We start from the raw sequence: 22,467 nt of genomic DNA on the forward strand, positions 1-22,467 counted from the left end.
TCATCTATGAACAGAGATATTTTTACTTCTTCCTTTCCAATTTGGATGCCATTTATTTCTCTTTATTGCCTAATTTCTCTGGTTAGAAGTTGTAGTACTATGTTAAATAGAATGGCAAAAGCAGACACCCTTGCTTTGTTCCTTATCTTGGAGGAAAGGATTTCAGTTTTTCAACATTGCATGTGTTGTTTGTTGTTGCTGTTTGTAATATATATAACTTTTATAATGTTGAGGTAGTTTCCTTCTATTCCTAGTTTGTTGAGTGTTTTTATTATGAAAGTATGTTGAATTTTGTCAAATGCCTTCTATGTACCAATTGAGATAATCATGTGTTTGTGCCCTTTCTTTCTGCTAATATTATGTATTACATTGATTGAGTTTTGTATGTTGAACCATCCTTGCATTTCAGGAATAAATCCCACTTGACCATGGTGCATAATCCTTTTAATTTGCTTATGAATTCAGCTCGCTAGTATTTTGTCAAGGATTTTTGCATCCATGTTCATTAGGGATGTTAGTCTATAGTTTTCTTGTAGTATCTTTGTCTGGCTTCGGTATAGGATAATGCTGGCTGCATGGAAGGAGTTTGGAAGTGTACTCTCCTTTTCAATTTTTTGGAAAAAAGATTTTTTGAGAGATATAGGTATTATTTCTTCCTTAAATGTTTGGTAGAATTCACTAGTGAAGCCATCAGGTCCTCGGCTTTTATTTGTAGAAAGATTTTTGATGACTGATTCAATCTCCTTACTTGTTATAGATCTATTCAGATTTTCTATTTCTTTGTGGTTTAGTCTTGGTAGGTTTTGTGTTTCTAGGAATTTGTCCATTTCATCTAGGTTATCCAATTTGTTCTTCATAGTACTCACTTTTACTCGTTTTATTTTTGTAGAATCAGTAGCAATGTCCTCACTTTCATTTCTGAGTTTTAGTCTTCTCCCTTGTTTTCTTAGTCCATCTAGCTAAAGGTTTTATCAATTTTTTGTTGATATTTTCAGAGAACCAACTTTTGGATTCATTGATTTTCTCTATTGTTTTTCTATTCTCTACTTCTTTAATCTATGCTCTAATTTTTATCATTTCCTTCCTTCTGCTAGCTTTGGGTTTAGTTTGTTCTTCTTATTCTGGTTCCTTAAGTTGTAAAGTTATGTTGTTGATTTGAGACCTTTCTTGTTTTTAATGTAGGTTTTTAAAATAAAGCTTACAATTTCCCCCTTAACACTGCTTTTGCTGTGCCTCATAAGTTTTGGTATGTTTTTCTTTCATTTACCTGTAATTGCTTGCTAATTGCCTTATAATTTCCTCTTTGATTCATTGTTATTTAAAAATGCATTTTTAATTTCCACAAATTTGTGATCTTTCCAGTTTTACTTCTGTTGTTCATTTCAAACTTCATCCCATTGTGGTCGAAGAAGATACTTTGTAAAATATCTGTCTTTTTAAATCTGTTGAGACTTAATGTGTGGCCTAACCTATGGTTTATCCTGGAAAATGTCCCATGTACCCTTGGGAAGAATGGGTATGCTGTTGTTGGGTCGAGTGTTCTGTACATGTCCATTAGATCTAGTTGGTTTATTGTGTTAAGTCCTCTTTTTCCCTTAACTATCTTCTGTCTGGTTTTTCTCTCCATTATTGAGAGTAGGGTATTGAAGTCTCCAACTATTATTGTAGTGATATTTCTCCCTTTGATTCTTTCAGTTTTTACCTCATATATTTTGCTAATCTGTTATTAGGTGAAAAAATGTTTATAATTGTTATATCTTGCTGTATTGAAACTTTTATTAATATAAAATGTCCTTTTTTGTCCCTTGAAAACTTTTTTGGTTAAGGTCTATTTTGTCTGACATTAGTATAGCTACTCCTGCTCTCTTTCGGTTACTATTTGCATGGAATATCTTTTTCTATCCTCTCACTTTCAATCTATTTTAATCTATTTTTGTCTTTGGATTTCAGGTGAGTCTCCTATAGACAAACCATAGTTGGATCATATGTTTTTATCCATTCTGCCAATCTCTATTTTCTGACTGGAGATTTTAATCTATTTCCAAGTAAAGTAATTACTGATAAGGAGAGCCTTACTTCTGTCATTTTGCTGCTTGCCTTCTAGCTTTTTGTTCCTCATTTTCTGCATTACTGTCTTCTTTTCTGTTTAGTTGATTTTTTAATAGTGAAACATTTAAATTCCTTTCTTATTTCCTTTTGTGTATAGTCATAGCTATTTTCTGTTGAGTTTGGTTATTACATTTAGTATCCTAAAGTTAAAACACTCCAATTTAAATTTATACCAGCTTAACTTCAATAATAGTTTTTAACACAGTAATCATTTAATAGTTTTTAACATACAAAACTCCTACTCCTTTACAACTCTATCCTCACTCCTTTCAGTTGTTGATGTCACAAAATTATATCTTTATACATGTGTGCCCCAAAATATAATTTAAGAATTCTTTTAAATGTATTGGTGTCTAAAATTATGTAGAGAACAAAATGTGAGGTTACAAACCAAGGGTGTAATAATATTAGCTTTTAGACTAATCATTTTTTTTAAAATATCCTAGTCTCTTAAATCATGTAGAAAACATAAAATGGACTTACACACCATTGTTACAATAATACCAGCTTTTATAATTACCCATGTGTTTACAATTATTTACATTATTGAGAGACACTTCTTCATACAGTTTCTAGTCTTTCTAGCGTCCTTTCATTTTACCCTGCGGGACTCCCTTGAGCATTTCCTTCAGGGCAGGTCTAGTGGTAATGAACTTTCTCAGCTTTTGTTTATCTGGGAATGTGTTAATTCCTCTGCTCTTGAAGGGCAGTTTTGTTGGATATAAGATTCTTGGTTGAGAGCTTTTTTTCTTTGAGCACTTTTAATGTATCAGCCTTCTGGCCTCCAAAGTTTCTGATGAGAAATCTACTGATTATCTCATTGAGGATCAGTTGTATGTGATGAGCTGCTTCTTTCTTGCTGCCTTCAAGAGTCTCTCCATTTGATTATAATGTGTCTCAGTGTGGATTTCTTCAAGTTCATCTTACTTGGAGTTCATTAAGTTTCTTTAGTGTTTGTATTCATGTCTTTTGTTAAATTTGGGAAGATTGTAGCCATTGTTTTTTCAAATATTCTCTCTGTCCTTTACCTTCTCTCTTCTGCTTCTGGGACTCCCACAGTGCATATTTTGGTCCACATGATAGTATTCCATAGGTCCCGTAGGCTCTGTTCATTGTTTTTCACTCCTTTTTCTTTCTGCTCTTCAGACTCAACAATTTCCTTGCCCTATCTTCAACTTCACCAATTTTTTCTTCGGCCTGATTAAATCTGCCTTTGAATCCTTCTAATGAAATTTTTATTTCACTTATTGTACTTTTCAGCTCCAATTTTCTTTTTGGTTTCTTTTTAGGTTTTCTACCTCTTTACTGATATTCCATTTTGTTCACACATCATTTTCTTGACTTTCTCCACGTCTCCCTTTCATCCTTTGAACATCTTTAAGATGATTGATTTAAAGTCTTTGTCTAGTACAACTGCCATCAGTTTCAAGGACGGTTTCTGTTGACTTATTTTTTTTCCTTGAATGGATCATACTTTCTTATTGTTTTGTATGCCTTTTGAGTTTTTGTTGAAAACTAAGCATTTGAATCTGATTACATGGGAACTCTGGAAATCATATTGTCTCCTGTCCCCTGGGTTTGCTGGTTCTGTTATGGTTTCTGGGTTTTGTTTTGTTTTGTTTTTCAATTGTTGTAGTCTGTCTCTATGCCAAGGATCATCCTGGTATAAACTTAAGATCATCTCAGGTCTTTTCTGAGCCTGTGCCTTTCCCTGGACATGTGCATTTACTTTCTAATTTTCCCCATATATGCAATTGTTTTTGAATGTCCTAGCCTTACTGTCTGGCTCCCAAAAAGGGAAAAAAGAGAAAAATGAGGAGGTAGGGAAGGGTTCCAGTTCTTTAAAACCCCTGTAAGTTACTTTAGCCATAAGGGAAGAGGCTTGCAACAATGGGGGGAGGTGCAACAACAATGGTTGCTCTCCTCTTTGTCTGCATCTCTGTGATCAGAAGCAGCAATCAGCTATCAAAGCACAGATCCCTGACATTTGGTGGACAGGGTACTTTTTGCCCGCCCTGGCTCCCACAAGCTGTGTGCAGCCTGCTCCAGGAACACATGCACAGCTGCCTGCCATGCAGCTGGGAGTAGGGGATAAGTAGCTGTTACTGTAGTATGCGCTGAAACTGACCAAAATGAATTACAATTTACTGTTCAAACCTTTCCCTGGAAGTTGCAAGCCAGACTCCAGAGTTCCAAAATAGTTACATCAGACAGATTCTGCCAGTATATTTGTTGTCTAGATGGGGAGACAGATTTCTGGTGCTTCCTACTCTGCCATCTTCCCCAAATCCTCTCCCATTGGTGGGTTTTTAAACAGAGCTCCTCTATGTCTATGAATCACTCTGGATGCTGCATTAAGAACTGACCACAGGGAGGCAAGGGTGGGTAAAGGGGGACCTGATAGGAGACTACTCCAATAATCCAGGAGAGATATAATCATACTTGACCACCATAGGGTTGTTGTGTTGATAACTATTTGAATCTGGATGTATTTTGAAGGTAGAGCCTCCAAGATATGCTGCTGAATGAGAGGCAAATAAAATTTTATGGAAAAGAAAGTGAATATAAGAAATGCCTGTTTTTGAAATGAACAAAAATAGTCATGGAATTGTCCCAAGAAGCCACAAGGAACATTAGTTTTGACCATTTGCTCTGACATTCCCTATCTTCTCATTAAAACTCTTACCACCATTTTTGGTCACGGGCCCTGGTTTTGCAGACCCAGCCCTTTCTCTCCTCTGAACTGCATTGGCGTGACCTAGTCTTACCACGCATTCTCATGGGTGAAGCCTGTGACTACCCTTTTCAATGGGCCTGAAAACATCCATTTTGGCTCCAAAGATGAAAGCTGTTTTCTGCTTCTCAACTGAGGGCCTCCCACAGATGATAGCCGATATTTTTACAGTAATAGCTTTATTTGGGAACACACAAAACCACCTGGAAAAATAGTATAGCCTATTGGTAGCTCTCCTGAACTACTCTGCTAGCATCAGAACCTCCAAAATTTTAGCAAGTGTTTTAAATTGTATAATTCTGAAATTAGTATGTCTTGCCAAAAAGGAGTTGGCCTACACTCTTAAAGACTGTAATATGTGACAGTAAAACACATCACTCATCTGCTTTTTCAATCTCTGGTACTCTCTACCAGGGGGCAGTTTATCCTTGAGAACCAGAAAATATCTTTGAGATCCTTAGAATCAATGAGGAGCACTGGAGAGAAGGGAGAAATCCCTCACATGTGACAGACATTTTAGGGGATGTAGTTGTAATTATTCTTGTCTTCAGACTCCCAAAAGTACAGTTCAGTCAACATTGTGAATCACGGAATTCTCTCACTGGTAAGCCCCCTTTCAAGGGTGTTAAATGTCTTGCTTGGCACTTTGTTTTATTTAGCTAACTTTTCAGCCTATTTTAACACGTGGAACCTCCTGAAACATGAGCCAGAGAGCGTACGAATCTAGCTCCATTTCGTTCTGGTCTGTCACTTTGGTGTTAGCATTTTCCTCACTCTTGTTTCCAGTTTGAGTTATGAAACCATTTCAGTTCAGTTTTAATAACCTCCCTGGCATGGCAAGCTCTACAAGAGCTGCCAAACTTAATACGTTGACTCCTTGTGAAGAGGGCAGCAGCTCTGGCCAGTGGAGGACGGGAGGTGGATTTTCTATAAACGCATCCGTTTTCCATTACAGCCCTTTCTGATTTGGTAGCAGACTGCCAGGTGCAGCTGGTTTCCTCTTCTATACACAATCATTTTTGACTTTGGTTTCTGGATTTCCTTGTCTCCTGACTCACCCATGATCCTCTGACTAAATAAACTACCTCGTGATCAATCTTCCTGCCCGCAGAGTAGGTCCCAGAGCTCAGCAGCCATGAGAGAGCTAGCTTCACCCTGCACGACAAACCTCTGATCAGTGACTTCCATGTGTGTTTGTGGAGGCTTCCACGACCACCATAGGGAAACAGCTGCTCTGGTGCAGAGAGAGCGCCGTCTTTGTGGAGTGAAAGCAGGATTCTATTCTGCAGATGGATTTGCACATGAGCTGCAGGCATGCCACTGAAGGTGTCAGAACTCTCTGAAGCTGCACCAGTGAAAACTTTCCCCCCAGCCACTCCTCTGCAACAAAACAAAGGTCAGGCTAGGAGTCTGGGTCCCTAGTCTTCAGTCTCATCCTTTCCTAGATTCTGTGCTTATATAAGATGCAGACACACTCAACTCATTGGATAAAGGACATGAAAATATTCATTTCTTACAAAATGTGCAATAAACTGTAGATTTCATGGGCAGGTTTATAATATAGAGATGCCCTGCTTTAAGCCAATGAAATGCATGAAATTCCAAATTTATAAGCAAATAGAAAGGTTAAGGCAGTATAGAATTACTTGCTTTACAAGAAGCGTGGCAATAAGGAACTTTAAGTAGCTATTCGCTATAAGGACAATAATATACCATCATTTCTTTATTCAGATAAGGTGAGCTACTCCTATAACAAGAGTATTTAGTAGAAAAAATAGGTCAGGGACAGATCAAAAAGGCTGCCCAAAACTGGTGTGTAAATTCCCATTTGGGAATGTGGCCACCTATAATTTCCTTTAGAACCTCAGCTTAATCTTATTACACTTCCACTAAAATTCTTTCGGGAAATTAAGTGTTGGGGGTTGAGGGGTAAGGTGTCCTTGGGTTTTAGCTGCTTCTTACCACACATGTGTCTGTGGCCTCCGAAAGCAGAGGCCTCAGAGCAGAAACCTCAGAGATGCAAAGTCACTGTGTGGAAAGAGCGCAGACATCTGGGCGTCTTATCACCTGGGAGTTCTCAATCTTTTCTTCTGCTACCGCCTGTGATGGGTGATGATTTATTCCCATGGGCATAGACTGCAGGCTGCTGCCTCAATAAAATAGACCAGGAGTGAAGTGCAGCTCTGCAGGTGCTGGCTGAAACCCCACCGCTTTCTCCCCTGATCAGGAAAGTGTCTTAGAGTGCAAGTGAACAAAAGAAGCATTATTGGAGGGGTAACTTGGGATGTACTCTTACTGCTTTTACGCTTATCATCTGAAAACTTTGGTATCTTCTAACTCTTTTTAGTAACAGTTTGCTTGTTATAAACATCCCCCCTGAGATTTGCTGGTGTAATCTGCCATTATAAGGCTACAGACTGGAGGCCTGGGAGGGATTTGTCTGTCCTCTGAGCATCCAGAGTCCAAGAAGTCAGGAACAGCCTCCCCTTTGGACAGCTCCAGGTCCTGGCAGACCTGCTTAAGGGATGGAGCTACAGAGAGGAAGACAGAGGGGAAAACTCTTGCAGGACCTGGAAAAAGCCCTCTTATGCTTTTGAGTCAGGTCCTCCCATGCAGGTAGATGCTCACCATTCTCATCCAGCCAGTTGTTTTTGTTTTGTTTTGTTTTTTTCCTTTTTCTGTTGCCAGTGGTCTTCAAAGGCACAGCCCTTTTCTGAAACATCACAGGACCTTCTAATTAGCAGTCTCTGGCCGTGTAGAGTTGCAGCTTGTTTTATGTGTCCCAAAATAACCAGGCCTTTGCAAGTTTTTAAAACCCAAATTTTAATTCAAAGATACAACCTTAATTTATTGGTCCCAAGTTAAATGAGCACAAATTCTTTTGTAATATTGAAAATTATTTTTAAATTTAATAAAAATATTCATGGAACTATTTTTTTTCCTTACTGGAAAAATAAGATATTATAGCAACAAAAAAGGATCTTTAAAAAATGAAAAATCTCTTGTTATTACAACTTTTCTTCTCTCTCCTCCCCTGACCACTGGGGGACTTAACAGAATTCAGGTTCCTTGAATGGGAACTATTCTGAAGCCTGGTGTGGGGCTGGCCACTTTGATTCATCAAGGTTATATGTTAGTTAGAACAAATGGTAAAGGAGAAATTACCTCCTTATCCAAGGAGTGTCCTCAAGAAAGAAGAGTCAGTGGGGACAACAGGGGCTTCTAAATTTGGCTTTGCAGAGTCTCTTGTGGGCATGGGGTGAAAAGTGGGGAGGGAGAAGGGAGCAGATATGGATTGAATGTTTGTGTTGCCCCCAATTCATATGTTGAAGCTCTAACCCCCAGCGTGATGGTACTTGGAGGTGGGGCCTTTGGGAGGTAATTAGGGTAAGATGAGGTCATGAGGGTGGAGCCCCCATGATGGGACTAGTGTCCTTAAAAGAAGAGGAAGAGACCAGAGTCCTCTCTTTCTCTCCACCAGATACAGCAAGAAGAAAGTTATGTGCAAACCAGAAAAAGGGCTCTCACCAGACACCTTGATCTTGGACTTCCTAGCCTCCAGAACTGTAAGAAATAAATGTTTATTGTTTAAACCGTATGGTAATTTGTTATAGTAGCCTGAGGTGACTAAGACAGGAGGAGAAAAGGTTGAGGGGAGCAAATTCAGGTTTTTTCCTTCCAACTAGAGAAACTCCACTTTCAGAAAAAGAGGGATTCTTTTTTTATTCAAACTGCTGTGTGTGTGTATGTGTATAGACATTCTCCAGGCTTATTATTTGATACCAATGCTTTATTGTCATTTAATGCCAAGTTCAATTTAAAACTTGGGGGTGAGAAATGATTATACTCTTAAGAAATTGCCCAAATTTCCTGTCTCCTAAGATTACTTACTTACAGAGGAGGGAACAGAGAAAAAAATTGGATTAAAAAAAGTTACAGGTAATGAAAAAAGACAATTCTATCTTTTTTTTTGGTATGGGCAACTGCACTTGATATTGTGAAAGCAAATGATATATATACCTCCAGGAACTCTTCCAGAAAGAGCTACTCAGTAAGGGGGAGATTCATCATTAGTGCATTCAGAAATTACAGCTCTGCTATGTTTGCAAAGGATCATACATAGTCATGAAAACTCAAGAATAGCAGAGTCAATGAGTGTATTCAGAAGTGTGTATTCCTCTCCTGTCAAAGAATCTCTCCGTACATGAATGGCAATTGTGTTCTCGATTTGAGTAACTGTTTCTTCTAATCAAACAAAATTCAAGCTAACAGACCATAGATCTTAGCAGTACAGACCATCCTGTAACAGAATGGAAAGAGATGTTTTTGAAAGCTTGATTGTTAGTGATGCCCATCAGTGTCTTTCAAGTAGGTAAATAGTATAGCATGTAACCATAAATACAGATTACAATGGCATGCAGTGTTATCATTCTGAAAAGAGGGAATTAGACCAGGGAACCTCTTCTCTATGCTAGAAACTGTTCCTCAAAATGCATGTAGTCTACTAACTGAGGAGATCTGGCTTTTATAATAAAAAAGGTACCTAATAACACAAAATCTGTGCCCAGTAGCCTATTGTTTCTGGTCATTATGAGAGACATCAGCAATGAGACTCAGAGATGGGATGGTGGTAGGAACATGAGCTTTGGAATTTGATTCACCCAGATCCAAATCCCAACTCTCAACAGAGTCATCTGAGAAAGTTATGAAGCTGCTCTGAGTCTTGTTTTCCTCCTTTGTAAAATGAGAACAAAATGACACATCTCACAAGGTCAAGTGAGATATGAAAATCATCTAGTAAAAAAATGCCTTGCCCTCAGTAGCCACTCATATATATTGGGTTTCTTCTTTTCTTACAGTCTGAGAAAGGATGTATTATCTTATCAGGGGACAGGAATCTTGAGTGATTCAGCTAGGCTTCCCTTTTGATATTTTTCTGCGTGGTCCAGAATGCAAGGCCAGTACATGGAGAAGTGCATGGACATGTCCAGGTAGAATATTAATGATAGGAGCTGCGTGGAAGTTGTTCCATTCACTAGCATCAGTGTGAGTTTCCCATCTTCAGGTTCTGCTGAAGTGCATGTGGTGCCTGAGTGTTTACCTGCCTGGTGATGGCTCTGCCCATCAGCAGTGATGAAACCTTTAATGAAGAAGTTTTCAGAAGTCCTTTTAATTCCATTTCTTGGAGATGAAGTAGGGAAAAATCAGTTTTCTTGGAAATTATTGCAATCTGGCAAGAACTTTGAAAGTTGTTGGAGACACTGAAATTGGCTTGGAATTATCAAGCAGTTCTACTCTGTTTTAAATATTAGGCTTCCTGATGAGATTTCATTGAAGAAAGATTTCTGTGGCTCCAAAGAATTTGTAAACCATTGGCCTAGTGCAAGAGAGCCATAGTCTGAGAATGAAGAACCCTGTACTAAACTGAGTTCTGTCACTCATTTGCTGTGGGACACTCTACTTTTATGTGTCACTTTCTTCAGAGTTAGAACAGGGAAAATATCATATATTGGGGGCATGACAGTAGATTTTTTTTTTTAAGCCTAAAGCAGTATCTATATCACAGAGATCATCTGAACACCCCAAGTTCACTTTTTCCTCAACAGAAGGTTTGCTGTTGTTTAAATTATCTCAATATCATAATTGCCTTGATGGCATCTCAAAACGCAGCTGAAATTAATTAGTTCATTGTGGAAAAACAGAACTTCTTTTTGCTTTCTTATGTTTTTTAACATTAGGCAATAAGAAGTTTCCTAGTTCTTTCAGTTAAAGAAAGGACATTTATTTTTACATAAATTTGTTTTCCCGCCAATTCCAAAACAATATTTTCATGGAGCAAATCCCAGGAATAAGTAGAAAAAAACTTCCCGAGTTCCAACTAATCAGTGTTTCCTGTGAGTTCATCAATTCAATTCAACTGAGGGTGAAAACCACCTTTGTTCAATTAGAGTATGTGGAACACTATGCCCTTCACACCTGCTTTTCTAGCACACACAATGTGCAAACATTAGGCCACACAGGCGTTGCAAATTTACACCGTGAAAACATGTATCTAAATATTCTCACAACAAGAAATATTTTCCAGAGCAATGCTTTATAATTAATGACAATGCTTGGGAGCATTCATAAGAACATTGTGCAATAAACATAAATATTTGATTACTTAATAAATGTAAATGTGATATGAAGTATAACAAACACTGATTTAAAAGCTGACATTAATTGCCAATAGAAACTTAATCATAAGCTATTAATTTACCATAACATCTGGGAGTCTTGATTAAAATTCCAATAACCCAAAGAATTGCAACCTATTACACTCAATTTAGAAAAAGCAAATAGTGACCATTTCAATTGTAAGCTTTTGTCTTACTCACCATGCACAGCTCTTACCAAATGTAATCCTACCATGAGATAACTTTCCTATTTTTTGAAAAATGGCAGATAGAACACAGTGTACAGCAGGTTTCTATAGAAGCAAGATTTGGAGCTGAAAGGAGTGTGGAAGCTTCATAAAGATTTGCATCATTTATATTTTTATTGAAATGAGGATTTGGTCCAAGAAGAAATGGTAACAAATTGGGCTGAAGAATCCAGTCATGGGGGACTCTAAAATGGATTCCAGTCTTTATTGGGAGGAGGAGAAAAGGAGGCAAGAAAATCACTTTCCTCATTCTTTACTCCTAGGCTACTAGCTGCAGCCCATGAAAAAGATCTCAGCCTCTACCCACTTGGAGACCTCCTTAACACTTGCCATTACAGGAGTCACTAATCTGATTGGTCAGAATTTGAAAGTGATCAGACCACATTTGCAGAGGGCATGGTCTGCAAAGGGGCCACCCTCCTGCTGTTCTACCTGTGCCCAGGTGGGCCATTAGCCTCCAAGTCTGCCCCATAGGCACAGGCATGTTTCCTCTCTCCCTCTCTCTGTAGGACACCTCACCATACAGAATCCAAGATTTAGATTCAAGGTGGAAAGCCTCACTCTCATTTACTTTGGTTCTAAGTCCCATTTTTCTATCCAGTTTACCTGAAGTCTTGCCTTTTTTAGTTTTCAGCTACTTACCCAGATTAATAAGTTGATATTTCATGTTCCATTTCTCTAGTTATCACTATTTGTTCTGTCAAACCTGAGTGGGAAAGAGAGGCAAGTCATTGTCAGGGAGTATTTTGGGGAGAGAAGGGGCATAGGGTACTTAAAAGGAGTCTTCTTCAGTTCTCAGAACAAAGAAAAAGACAAAGCATGCCAAGGAGAGACATCCTGGAAGGATGTTTTCTCTTCCCATCCCATCTCTTCTGTATTAGCCACCTGCTGCTGCCTGTATGAAGACTTTCTGGAGGTGACAAGTGACAGAAGCAGAGCTGCATCTAGTGCCTGAACCATTACATGCTCAGAGACAAAAACAAGTGACCAGGGAATGAATAACTGGGAAAGATAAACTGAATGCAATGTTTTGTTTTTCAAAATAACATTTTGTTTCCTGATTTGATGTGTATGTGGAAAATAGAAAAAAAAGCATAAAAAGGAAAGCAAATATCATCTGCATCCTACTAACCAGGAATAGTGATTTTCTGTTTCCGAGTTCCCCAAGGCCACCTCTAAGCTGTTGGCTGCCCCGCCTGGTTCTGCGTAGACTCAGCTGCTGGTTGGAGTACAGGTGTTAAAGACCTCATTAGCACACTTTTGCTACTCACTTGGAGAACTAAATACTCTCAAGTGACTCTTAAGTTCTCCCAGCACAATCCATTTCTGCAGCTGGCAAGTCCAGAGTTTTAGAAGTTTGTGTGTCTCTGCGGCCTTCTCTTGAGCCATTCTGATTTGTCTTTCAAAAAGGACATATGTAACTGCACTGTGTTAGGCCCAGCTGTTCCTGATTTCCCTGCTCCAGCTTCCTTCCGCACACATATTACTGGTTTCATTTTATTTGTGGGGCAGGGAGGTACTATCATTTTTATTTCTTTCCCACCACTGAACAGAGAAACAAAACAAGAAGCAATGGTTTAAAACCATTTCTTTCTTCACAGCTCCAATCTAAACTGTCCAAGGAAATTAAGTCCCCATGTGCTGGGGAGTTGTATTTCTGGCTGAAATGCAAGTAGAGGACAGGACCTTTCTAACTGTTGAATAGTAGGGCACAGAGAAGCCAGAATCCTAAACATGGTATTGGGTCCAACGTGCTCCAACATGCATGTGCCCATGGGTGTGGTGAGCATGCTTTCTCCTTAAAAAGCAGGGCGAGGTCTGAAGAATACAGTTCAAGTAACAGAACAAAGTGATTTTTTTTTCCCACAAATGTATTTTCTTCCAACATTTTAAGCAATAGATCACATTGTTATATTATTTCTTTCTAATCATTCCTCTTCTGTTTTCTTGTCAGCCTTCTCTTTCTTCTCCTAAGTATGGATGTCTCCAGGGTTCTCTTCTTGATTCTTTGTCTTTCTCTTTTATAAACTCCCTCTCAGGGAAGTGCTAGCTCACCTTGACTTCAGTTAGCACTACTCTGCAAAGGACGCCTAGACCCTCCCTGAACTTTCCTGAAAAACAGTCTAGCAAAGCTAAGAGTGTGCATTTTCAAGTCCCAGAGCTACACTATTGCTGTGTGCCTTTGAAAAAGTTTTTCAGTCTCTGGGCCTCCATTTCTCCATCCATACAGTGGTGAGCAAAGCATGAGACAGTACCTGAAGGCATTTAAGTATTAGTGAAGGTGTGTTGGTCGTAAATTATCTCAGGAGAGTTTGTTTGTTTGAAAATGTCTGTATTTCATTTTGATTAAAACCAACTTAGGGTCCCTTTATCTTTTGAAAAAGTCATGCACGCACTTGGAAAATTTCAAAATTACAACAGGGTATGCATACATGTAAGTCTCTCTTAACTTTTATCCCTCAGCCACCTTCCAGAAGAAACTACTTTTTCATGCCTCACCTTTTTCTAGCTGCTAAGAAAATTCTCTTGGAATATCTCTTGAAATATCTTGTTGGATATACAATAATTTATTATTCATTATCCAATGTGTGGATTTCAGGTTAATTCCTATTTTATTATTAAAATCAGTGGTGGACAGGTTTGAATACAACTGAGGATAGATTCCTAGAACGGATATTGATGAGTGAAAGGATATATGCAAATTTTGTGATTAGGTTTTTTTGAGCTATAATTTACACACAATAAAATTAACCCTTTTAAGCATGTAGATCTATAGGTTTTGACAGATGCATACAGTTGTACAACACCACCAAAATCAAGACACAGAACACTTCTATCACCTCAAACATTTCCCTTGTGCCTAGTGACTCCCTAGAGTCAGCAGATTGTTAAACTTTAAGGAATTTTCAAAGCCCGTTGTTAAAAACAGCTATTATTTAAAATTAAATTACATAAACTTACAACTCAATATAATTATATTTTTTAAAAGGTAATAAGTACTAAAAACTTGTTGCTTTCTAATTATTTTACACTGTACTATTATCTGTGGCTGTGTAGTTATTAATATCTATTTTATCTGTATGGTGGAAATACCATATACTACTGTGCTGCTTTGCATCTCTTCCCAACTCCATGTTCAGTGTCATCACTTTGGGAGGTTAAAATTGGCCATGATGGGAATATTTACACTAGAGAAACTGGCAAATGCTACAAATCAGAGAGTTTTTATTTGGAGAGCTTGAAGATTTACCAGCATACTATGTTCACACCCCTTTATGCCACCCCCAGCCCCTGGCAGCAACTGATATATTTTCTGTTCTTATAGTATTGTCTGTTCCTGAATAAAAGAAATCATATAGAATGTAGTCTTTTGAGTTTAGCTTCTTTCATTTAACCTAATGGACTTGAGATTAATCTATGTTGTATGAGTAGTTGTTCCTTTCATTGCTAAGTAATATTCTATTGTATGAATGGATATACCACAGTTTGTTTACCATTCACCTGTTGATTGATATTTGAGCTTTTTTCAGTTTGGGGTGATTATGAATATAGCCATTATATATATTAACATATAGATTTTTAGTGAATATTAGTTTTTGTTTGTCTTGGGTAAATTCCTAGGAGTGAGACTGTGGGTTCATATGAGAAGCATATGCTTTACTTTATAAGAAGTTGTCAAACTGATTTTCAAAGTGGTCATACCATTTTGCATTCTGACAAGTAATGTATAAGAGTTCTAGTTACTCTTTATCCTTGCTAACTAACATTCATTTTGGTCAGTTTTTAAATGTTAGATATTCTAATAGGTTTGTAGTGACATCTCATTGTCAAAGGAGCATTGGTCTGACATAACCTATTACAAGGTTCTTATAAGCAGAATCTTTTAATTTTTGAAGAATATTTTCATAAAATACATAATTTATAAATTGACTTATTTTCTTCAAGAACTTTGAAGATATTATTCCATTGGTTATTGGCTTTTAATCTTTACATTGTGAAAAGTCAACAATCAGTTTTATTATTTCTCCTTTGAAGGTAATATGTCATTTTTTTCTGTACCCGTTTAAGAGTTTGTTTTTTGTCTTTGGTTTTCAGAAGTTTTATTATTATGTGCTTATATGTGATTTGTTTGTGTATTTATCCTGCTTGGGGTTAGTTGAACTTCTTGTACCAGCGGCTTGGTGTCTTTCATCATTTAAAAAAAAAAATTTACAACCATTATCTCTTCAAATATTACTTCTTCCAAGACGTTTTCTTTTTTACTTCTGGGACTCAAGTTACCTGAATTTTAGACTTGTAAACCTTGTATTAGGTTCTTTTATCTATTTTGTCTACTTCTGGCTCTCTACACCTCCATCTAGATATTTTCTCCTATTTTTCACTAACTGTGTTTTAAGTCTTCTGTTAAACCTATCCATTGATATCTTAATTGCAGTTACTGTTTTTTCCATTTATTTCCATTTTCATATTTGCAATAATTTCTATTCTTTCTGAAACTCTCCCACTTGTTATTTAATTCCTCAAAAAAATTAACAATAGTTATTAAACGTCTATGTCTATTCCAAACATGGACTTTATAATAACTATTTTGTGAGTCTGTTTATAGTGTCTGAATTTTTTTTCTTGGTTTGCAGTCAAGATTTGCATTTTTTGTATGCCTTGTTACTTTCGATTGAGTGTTGGACATTGTGTATGGGGCATGGTAGACATACTTTAAGTTTCTGGCTTATATTATAACGTTATTTTGACCAGAGAGAATTTACTTTTGTTTCTGAAAGACAACTAGACTAGGATAAGATCACCATAATCCAATTAGGGAATGAGATGATCAAATCTAGGCTCCAATTCTTATGAAGTCTGATTTCTTTCCAGGCCATTCTTATTCCTAGTGTGTAAATTTTGAGGGTCCCAAATGAAGTCCGAGGGTATATATCAGGTCCAATCCACCTTGGTGTGCTTTGAACTCCAATTTTCACCAACCCCAATCCCCGCTCCTGTGAAACTACTGGAAACTCCCCAACTTTTCAGTCTCTCAGGCACTGATTTTGAAATAGGCAGTCAATCCTCTTGAGGGAAAAAGTTGCCCCAGATGTCAGATCATGACTCTTGGATTTCCTTCTCATCTGGATCTTGGCCCTCCAAATTCTTACTCTCTTGGTAGTTTCAGATGCTCAAACACATTTTTAAAATATATTTTGTCCAGTTTTATATTATCTCAATAGGAGGATGGGCCCTAAACAGTCTAGATAGTTATTTTGGGATGCAGTACTCCATCAGTAGTTTTCAAAAACTTCCCAGGTGATTCTTTTTTTTTTTTTTAAGTACGAAGGATCTTTATTCTCAGGTCTGATATTGAATCTGTGGCTGCAGATGATATCACTATTTTGAGAATAAAAAGTCCCATTCCGTTATCTTCATCCTTTGCAAGTCTTCAGCCACAAAGTTACACCTTATTCTCATAACAAGATAAGTGAATCAGGCTGGAAGGGGATTTAGGAGGTACACTGACAATAAAAGCAAAGGGAAACATACACTTTTACAAGCATATTGTCCCAGTTACCTTGAAAGTTAAATTTCAGATTAATTTACAAAAGTAGTGACAGAACCATGATTTCAGTGAAAATCAACACAAGTTATACCTTAAAAAAAAAAATCAGTTCAGAAATACTAAGTCAGGCAAGCATGCAAAATTCAGAGTATTAAAAAATGCAAGGGCTGGTTGCCCAAACAGATATATCCCTCAGAAAAAGGGATATGAAAATGCTGAGCAGAACCAAAGGAATTAGAAGCTGAATTAGCAGACAAATTCCCTCATTTTATAAATGTGGACAGACATTAACTGGCGAAGTTTACTCAGCTAGATTAAGGGTGTACATAGATCTAATTCCTGGTGCTATTTGCAACTACACATATCTAAAATACAAGGCGATAAATATCTGGAACACATTAGGCCCACTGATTTAAGCAAAACAGTTCAACACTGGGGGTGAAGTTATTGTAGCACAGCAGCACATTATACATATTTAAGAGATTAAATGGAAAGAAGTAATCTCTTAAAGATTTTAATGCTCAGTTTTGATACACAGTCAAGTTTCCATCCAATTTTCTGATGTATAGCAAACTGTACTAGCTTAAAAAAAAAGTGCTTTCTTCAGTTTTCTTCTACACGTTTTTTGGCCTTTCAAACCTGAGCACTGGGTCATTTTACTGTAAGTAATGTGATGTTATATATGTACCTTCTAATTGCACGTTTTAGGAATAAACAAAATCCACATTTCAGTAACTGAGAGTGTATTTATAAAATGAAAACCTCTCTATCAAAATACGCTTTTCACTGGGAAAAATAAATAAAACAGACAAATGGATCTACACAAAGTAAAAATTAACTTTGGTAGATTTCAGTGTAGGACAGTCCATAACAAGCTTATTTGCCCTTACTCCCCCAGAGCTGATCATCTTCCAAGTTCAGATTTTAAAAATATTTTTTAATTGAGATTATTATGTTGACATTTGTTTCTCATTCCACATCATCTTCAGCCAAGCTCTGAGCACTTACAATTCTCTGACTAATTGTTGGGAGCTTAGTCAGAAGCATCTGGAACACTGGTGGTGGAAGAGTTTGCCGCAATACTTACAGTAACTGCTGTGGATGTCCACACACAGCAATTGCATTTGTCAGATGGTCCACACCCTTCTCATATTCACCTTGAGCTAGTAACTCTTCACCAAGCTGTATTTCTTCGAGGAAGAATTTCTGAACGGCTTCAGCATCTTTAAGGTCAGGTAACTTGGAAAGTCCAGCTCTCTCCTTGGCAAGCTTCTGTTTCTTTCCTCGTTCTCGCACCCTGTTCTTCAAGTTGGGGTCACTCCGTCTCTTGCGGCCGAAGTAAATGCAGTACCCGATGAAAACAGCGATGGCGCTGTTCCGGCCCACCATCTTCTCTCCAACTAGGAGTGGGGTTGGCGGCGGCGGGGCCCGCGGAGAAGCTGTTGGCTCAGGACCCTCGGAGCAGACGCCGCCGCTCAGTACCGACGCCCTCTTCCCTGGTGATTCTAACGGGCAGCTGCAGTAACAAACCACAGACATAGAGCATAAAAGGCATGTAAGATTCTTCATGAATTGATTCCTTCAAATCTATGTAACCTAATGTTTTACCGCAGTCTTTTCTCTATACACAGGCTCCCAAGCCCATATGCCTTCCAGCCTGATGGAACCACTTACCATTTCTGATGTGCCAGACCACAGTGCTCTCTCTTATCTTCAACCTTTTGCATTTATCACCCTTCTTTGCCTGGCCCACTCCTTTATTCATCCTTTATATCTCGTTTTAAGTGTTACCTCTTCATATACTACACTTAACTGTTATGTGTCTTTTCCATCCGTTTGTAAGGCTTTCTAGGATCTGTTTGCTGCTTTAAAAGTAGGACTAGGTCTTCTGAGCTGTTCTGTCAGTCTGAAGTTCCACTTCTTTTCCTTCAATATACCTCCCATTTCTTCCTCTTCTGTCCTGCCACCACCTTATACCCAATCATTAAGGCTGTGAGGTCCTTGAAGGAAGTAACTGACACAGGTGCTTAAATAATTGTTATTGAGTTGAATTAAATGAAACATTTTTCAAAACTAAAATTTCATGAAAACAAGACTGCCTCAGAAATCTGAAGTCTGTATTTAATCAGTCTTTGTTAAATTCAGTCCATATATACCTGAATAGTAGAGAGAAAATAATATCTGTTCACTGTAAATGAAAATAATGCTCAATTCTTACTCTGTTGAGTAATTATTTACTCTGTGATGACTTTCCTGGAGATATCATGTAATTGACTAACTTTACTTAGTGCTTGATGTGTACCAGGCATTATATTGATACTATCTTTTCCCATGTGTCTTCCCATTTAATCCTCACAATAATTCTATGTAGTAGATGCTGTTGTTATTAAGGCTAAGGGGTGCTAGGTCCCCTTACCAAGATTATATATCTGGTGAGTGGCTGACTCAGGACACAAACAAGGTATATCTGACCCTAAAACTCATACTTGTATAACATTATACTAAACACTAGTAGAAAAAGCACAGCTTTACACCTGTGCTCAGACCTTATTTCCATCAATGGTGTATCATAGTACAAACTACTTAAACTTTCAGATCCTCCGTTTCCTCATCTATAATAACTGCATTCAATACTTCCCTGAAAAGTTCTGAGGAAACGGTCTGGCATGATGTCAGGTGTGTTATAGGTGCTTGATCAATATGATTACACACACCCACACAAACACACACGCACACTTTGTCCACATCTTTATTTCTTTTATTGCTGACTTTTTCATACCATCTGTTATTTGACTATAACTACTTTAGTTATTTATGCATTCTTTTTCTATACTCTAGGCGGTGCTAGCATAGTTGTAACTAACTTCATATGAATTAATTACTTACCAGTAGTGACATATTTATTATCAATTGCACAATTGCTTTATGGAGTTCTAGTAAAACATTACTTCAAGTGTAAAATATGTCTAGTTAAGAACAAATTACCCATGCTAATAAACAAATTTGACACAAGCCATTATTTGCTGAGCTTAAAGCTGCATTTGTTGAAAAGCCTCAAGTCATTTCATTTTTGCTGAAGACTCATATTTAAGTAATTGTGTAATATAGTCATTCATTACTGTCAAGCTACACTTCTGTCTGCCTTTACAGCAAAGAACACAGTCCAGCATTTAGTGCATGTTCTACGGAATTATTTCTCATTGCGGGGAAAAAAGACAGAGATTTCTAAGAATCCTGGATGAAAGGAAAAAGTAATGGATTAATACTGTTCAATATATTATTTCATAAAGTGGTCATATTTCAGCACACTTGCTTTTAGATTGTCCACCTAGGTTTAGCTCATCACTTTGATTAAAAAAAAAAAAAGAGCACATTGATATTAGTTCCCTTGGTTGGTTTGAATATTAAGATCTGTTTAACAACTGCTTTCTGCACATACAATTGGTTCACCCATGCAAGGGGTCCATCTGTGACGCTGAAGTGGGTGAGGACACCTGCAGGCCATTTATAGGACTGGCCAGAGAGGTGACTATAGTGAAGGGATTGGTTTCCTAAATTTTTCTGATAAGAATCGCCCTGGGCACTTGTTAAATACAGAGCTTCCCAGGTCTTGCTCCTAGAGACTCTGATTCAAAGGGTCTGAGCACTTGAAAGTCTAACAAAAAGCCCAGGTAACTTTTCAAACTTATCCTCAGGTACATTTGGAAAACACTGTTATAAAGGTTATACGAGCTTTAAAAATACTTATTTATTTGAGAAAATGGATGCAGTTTATCTTCTTGTGCTTCAGTATGTATGTATCCAAAACTCTGCAGGCTCTACCTTCAAATGTGTGCATGTTTATAAACCTGCTTCTCAACAAAGCATGTTTCATTAAGTTTATCTAAGGCTATCGGGAAGAGATGGATTTACACAAAGGACTGTGGAGAAGGGAAGGGAAGCAGTGGCTGCCCTTGATATAACACTTGCGACCCAAACTCTCACAAGCCATTCTCTGGGAGGATTCAGCCCTGGAATGGCTGCACGGGGCTGAACGAAACCCCGCTTACCTGCCACAAAGGAGCATTCTGCTTTTCCTATGAGTGGCTCTTGCTACCCTGGCTCCAGCGGACTGAACCAGGGATCAATGGGGAAACCAGGAGCGCTAGGCACATGAGAAGCCAACTCCCTTTGCAAAGGCTTGGTGAGAAATTTTGTCCAATAATAACAGTTCCAATCCAACGAAAACCCCTTTTGGAAAAGAGTAAATGCCAAGGTGCAAAGAGAAGGCAAGATTTTCAAGTTTAGACTGCATACTGAATGACACTGGCCAATTGTCCTGGTTTCCTAAAGCACTGAGACCCTGAGTGACTATAGCTACTGAGATCCGTCACCTATTATACCACAATTCCACAAAATCTTAACATAGAGACTTTTCCCCAAAGTCATCTGTTCAGGTCCCTTTCTTGCAGGCCTAACTAGCAAAGTAATATAAGCACACACTGTCCAAAACTGAGCACTAACCCCATGTCAATCAACCACGGAGAGCTGTGGGTTCTGGGAAGTTCAGCGTACAGCATATATTAGCTACTTTGCCTTTAAGCTAGAAACCTGACTCTACTGGTGAAGGTTTATGTAATTTTCAATGTATACAATGACCAATACATCATGGCACCATCTAACCAGAACGGATGCTGGCTATCAAATACCAACTTTGTTCAAGGTTCTTAGTTGAGAACATACAATCTACTCGAGCTAGTTTAAGCAGGAAGGGATTTATTTAGAGGTGCTGAACGTTCACATAATCATTGTGAGGGCTAAAGAAATAGACTCTGATCTCAGTTTTCAGGATATGTCTCAAAACAACGCTGCAGAACTGGAAAGTCAAAGGAGCTTCCACCTTTGACATGATCAAAAGCTAAAGAGTCAGCAAACTGCTGGTATAGCACCTGGCTCCAGAATCATACTGCCCTCACCGCAGTCCGCACAAGCAAAATAGATGCTTTGTGATCTACCTCTCTCCCCACATGTAGCTAATACTGTAGTGTGTCAACTCAAACTCCTTTAAGCTCTAAAGCGCGGTCCTGAAGCATGGTCCTGCAAATGACAGGAATCTTGGCTGCAACTCACCACTAAGAATTTCCCTTGGCCATAGGAAGCTGCATAGCCTAAAGAATGCATTCCACACCATTGACTTGTTGCTGCAGGGCTGCAAAGACCCAGCCTCCTTGCTTCCATTCGGGGCAACTCTGAAGAGCCATCCTGGCTACAGAGCATCTTTTTTTTTTTTAACATCTTTATTGGAGTATAATTGCTTTACAATGGTGTGTTAGTTTCTGCTGTATAACAGAGTGAATCAGCCATGCATATACATACATCCCCATATCTCTTCCCTCTTGCGTCTCCCTCCCTCCCACCCTCCCTATCCCACCCCTCTAGGTGGTCACAAAGCACCGAGCTTATCTCCCTGTGCTATGCAGCTGCTTCCCACTAGCTATCTATTTTACGTTTGGTAGTGTATATATGTCCATGCCACTCTCTCACTTCGTCTCAGCTTACCCTTCCCCCTCCCCATGTCCTCAAGTCCATTCTCTAGTAGGTCTGTGTCTTTATTCCCGTCTTGCCCCTAGGTTCTTCATGACCTATTTTTTCCTTAGATTCCATATATATGTG

At 38.2% G+C, this 22,467-nt stretch overlaps 1 protein-coding gene and 1 pseudogene across 2 annotated transcripts in view; one reads left to right on the top strand and one right to left on the bottom strand.

Annotated features, from left to right (window-relative positions):
* The window catches only part of LOC309647286 (ribonuclease H2 subunit B-like), a 789,004-nt gene that overhangs the window by 532,045 nt on the left and 234,492 nt on the right, over nucleotides 1-22,467 (top strand). Inside the window, exon 5 of the transcript XR_014255911.1 lies at nucleotides 8,325-8,409. The gene's annotated coding sequence lies outside the window, so the exon portion shown is untranslated. The remainder of the gene's footprint in view (nucleotides 1-8,324; nucleotides 8,410-22,467) is intronic.
* LOC309647293 (mitochondrial import receptor subunit TOM20 homolog pseudogene) lies at nucleotides 17,732-18,369 on the bottom strand (annotated as a pseudogene). Its single transcript has one exon. The product of its transcript is annotated as a mitochondrial import receptor subunit TOM20 homolog pseudogene (transcript).

Source organism: Balaenoptera physalus (assembly GCF_965194825.1).
Source record: "Balaenoptera physalus genome assembly, chromosome: 18".
Lineage (NCBI taxonomy): Eukaryota > Metazoa > Chordata > Mammalia > Artiodactyla > Balaenopteridae > Balaenoptera > Balaenoptera physalus.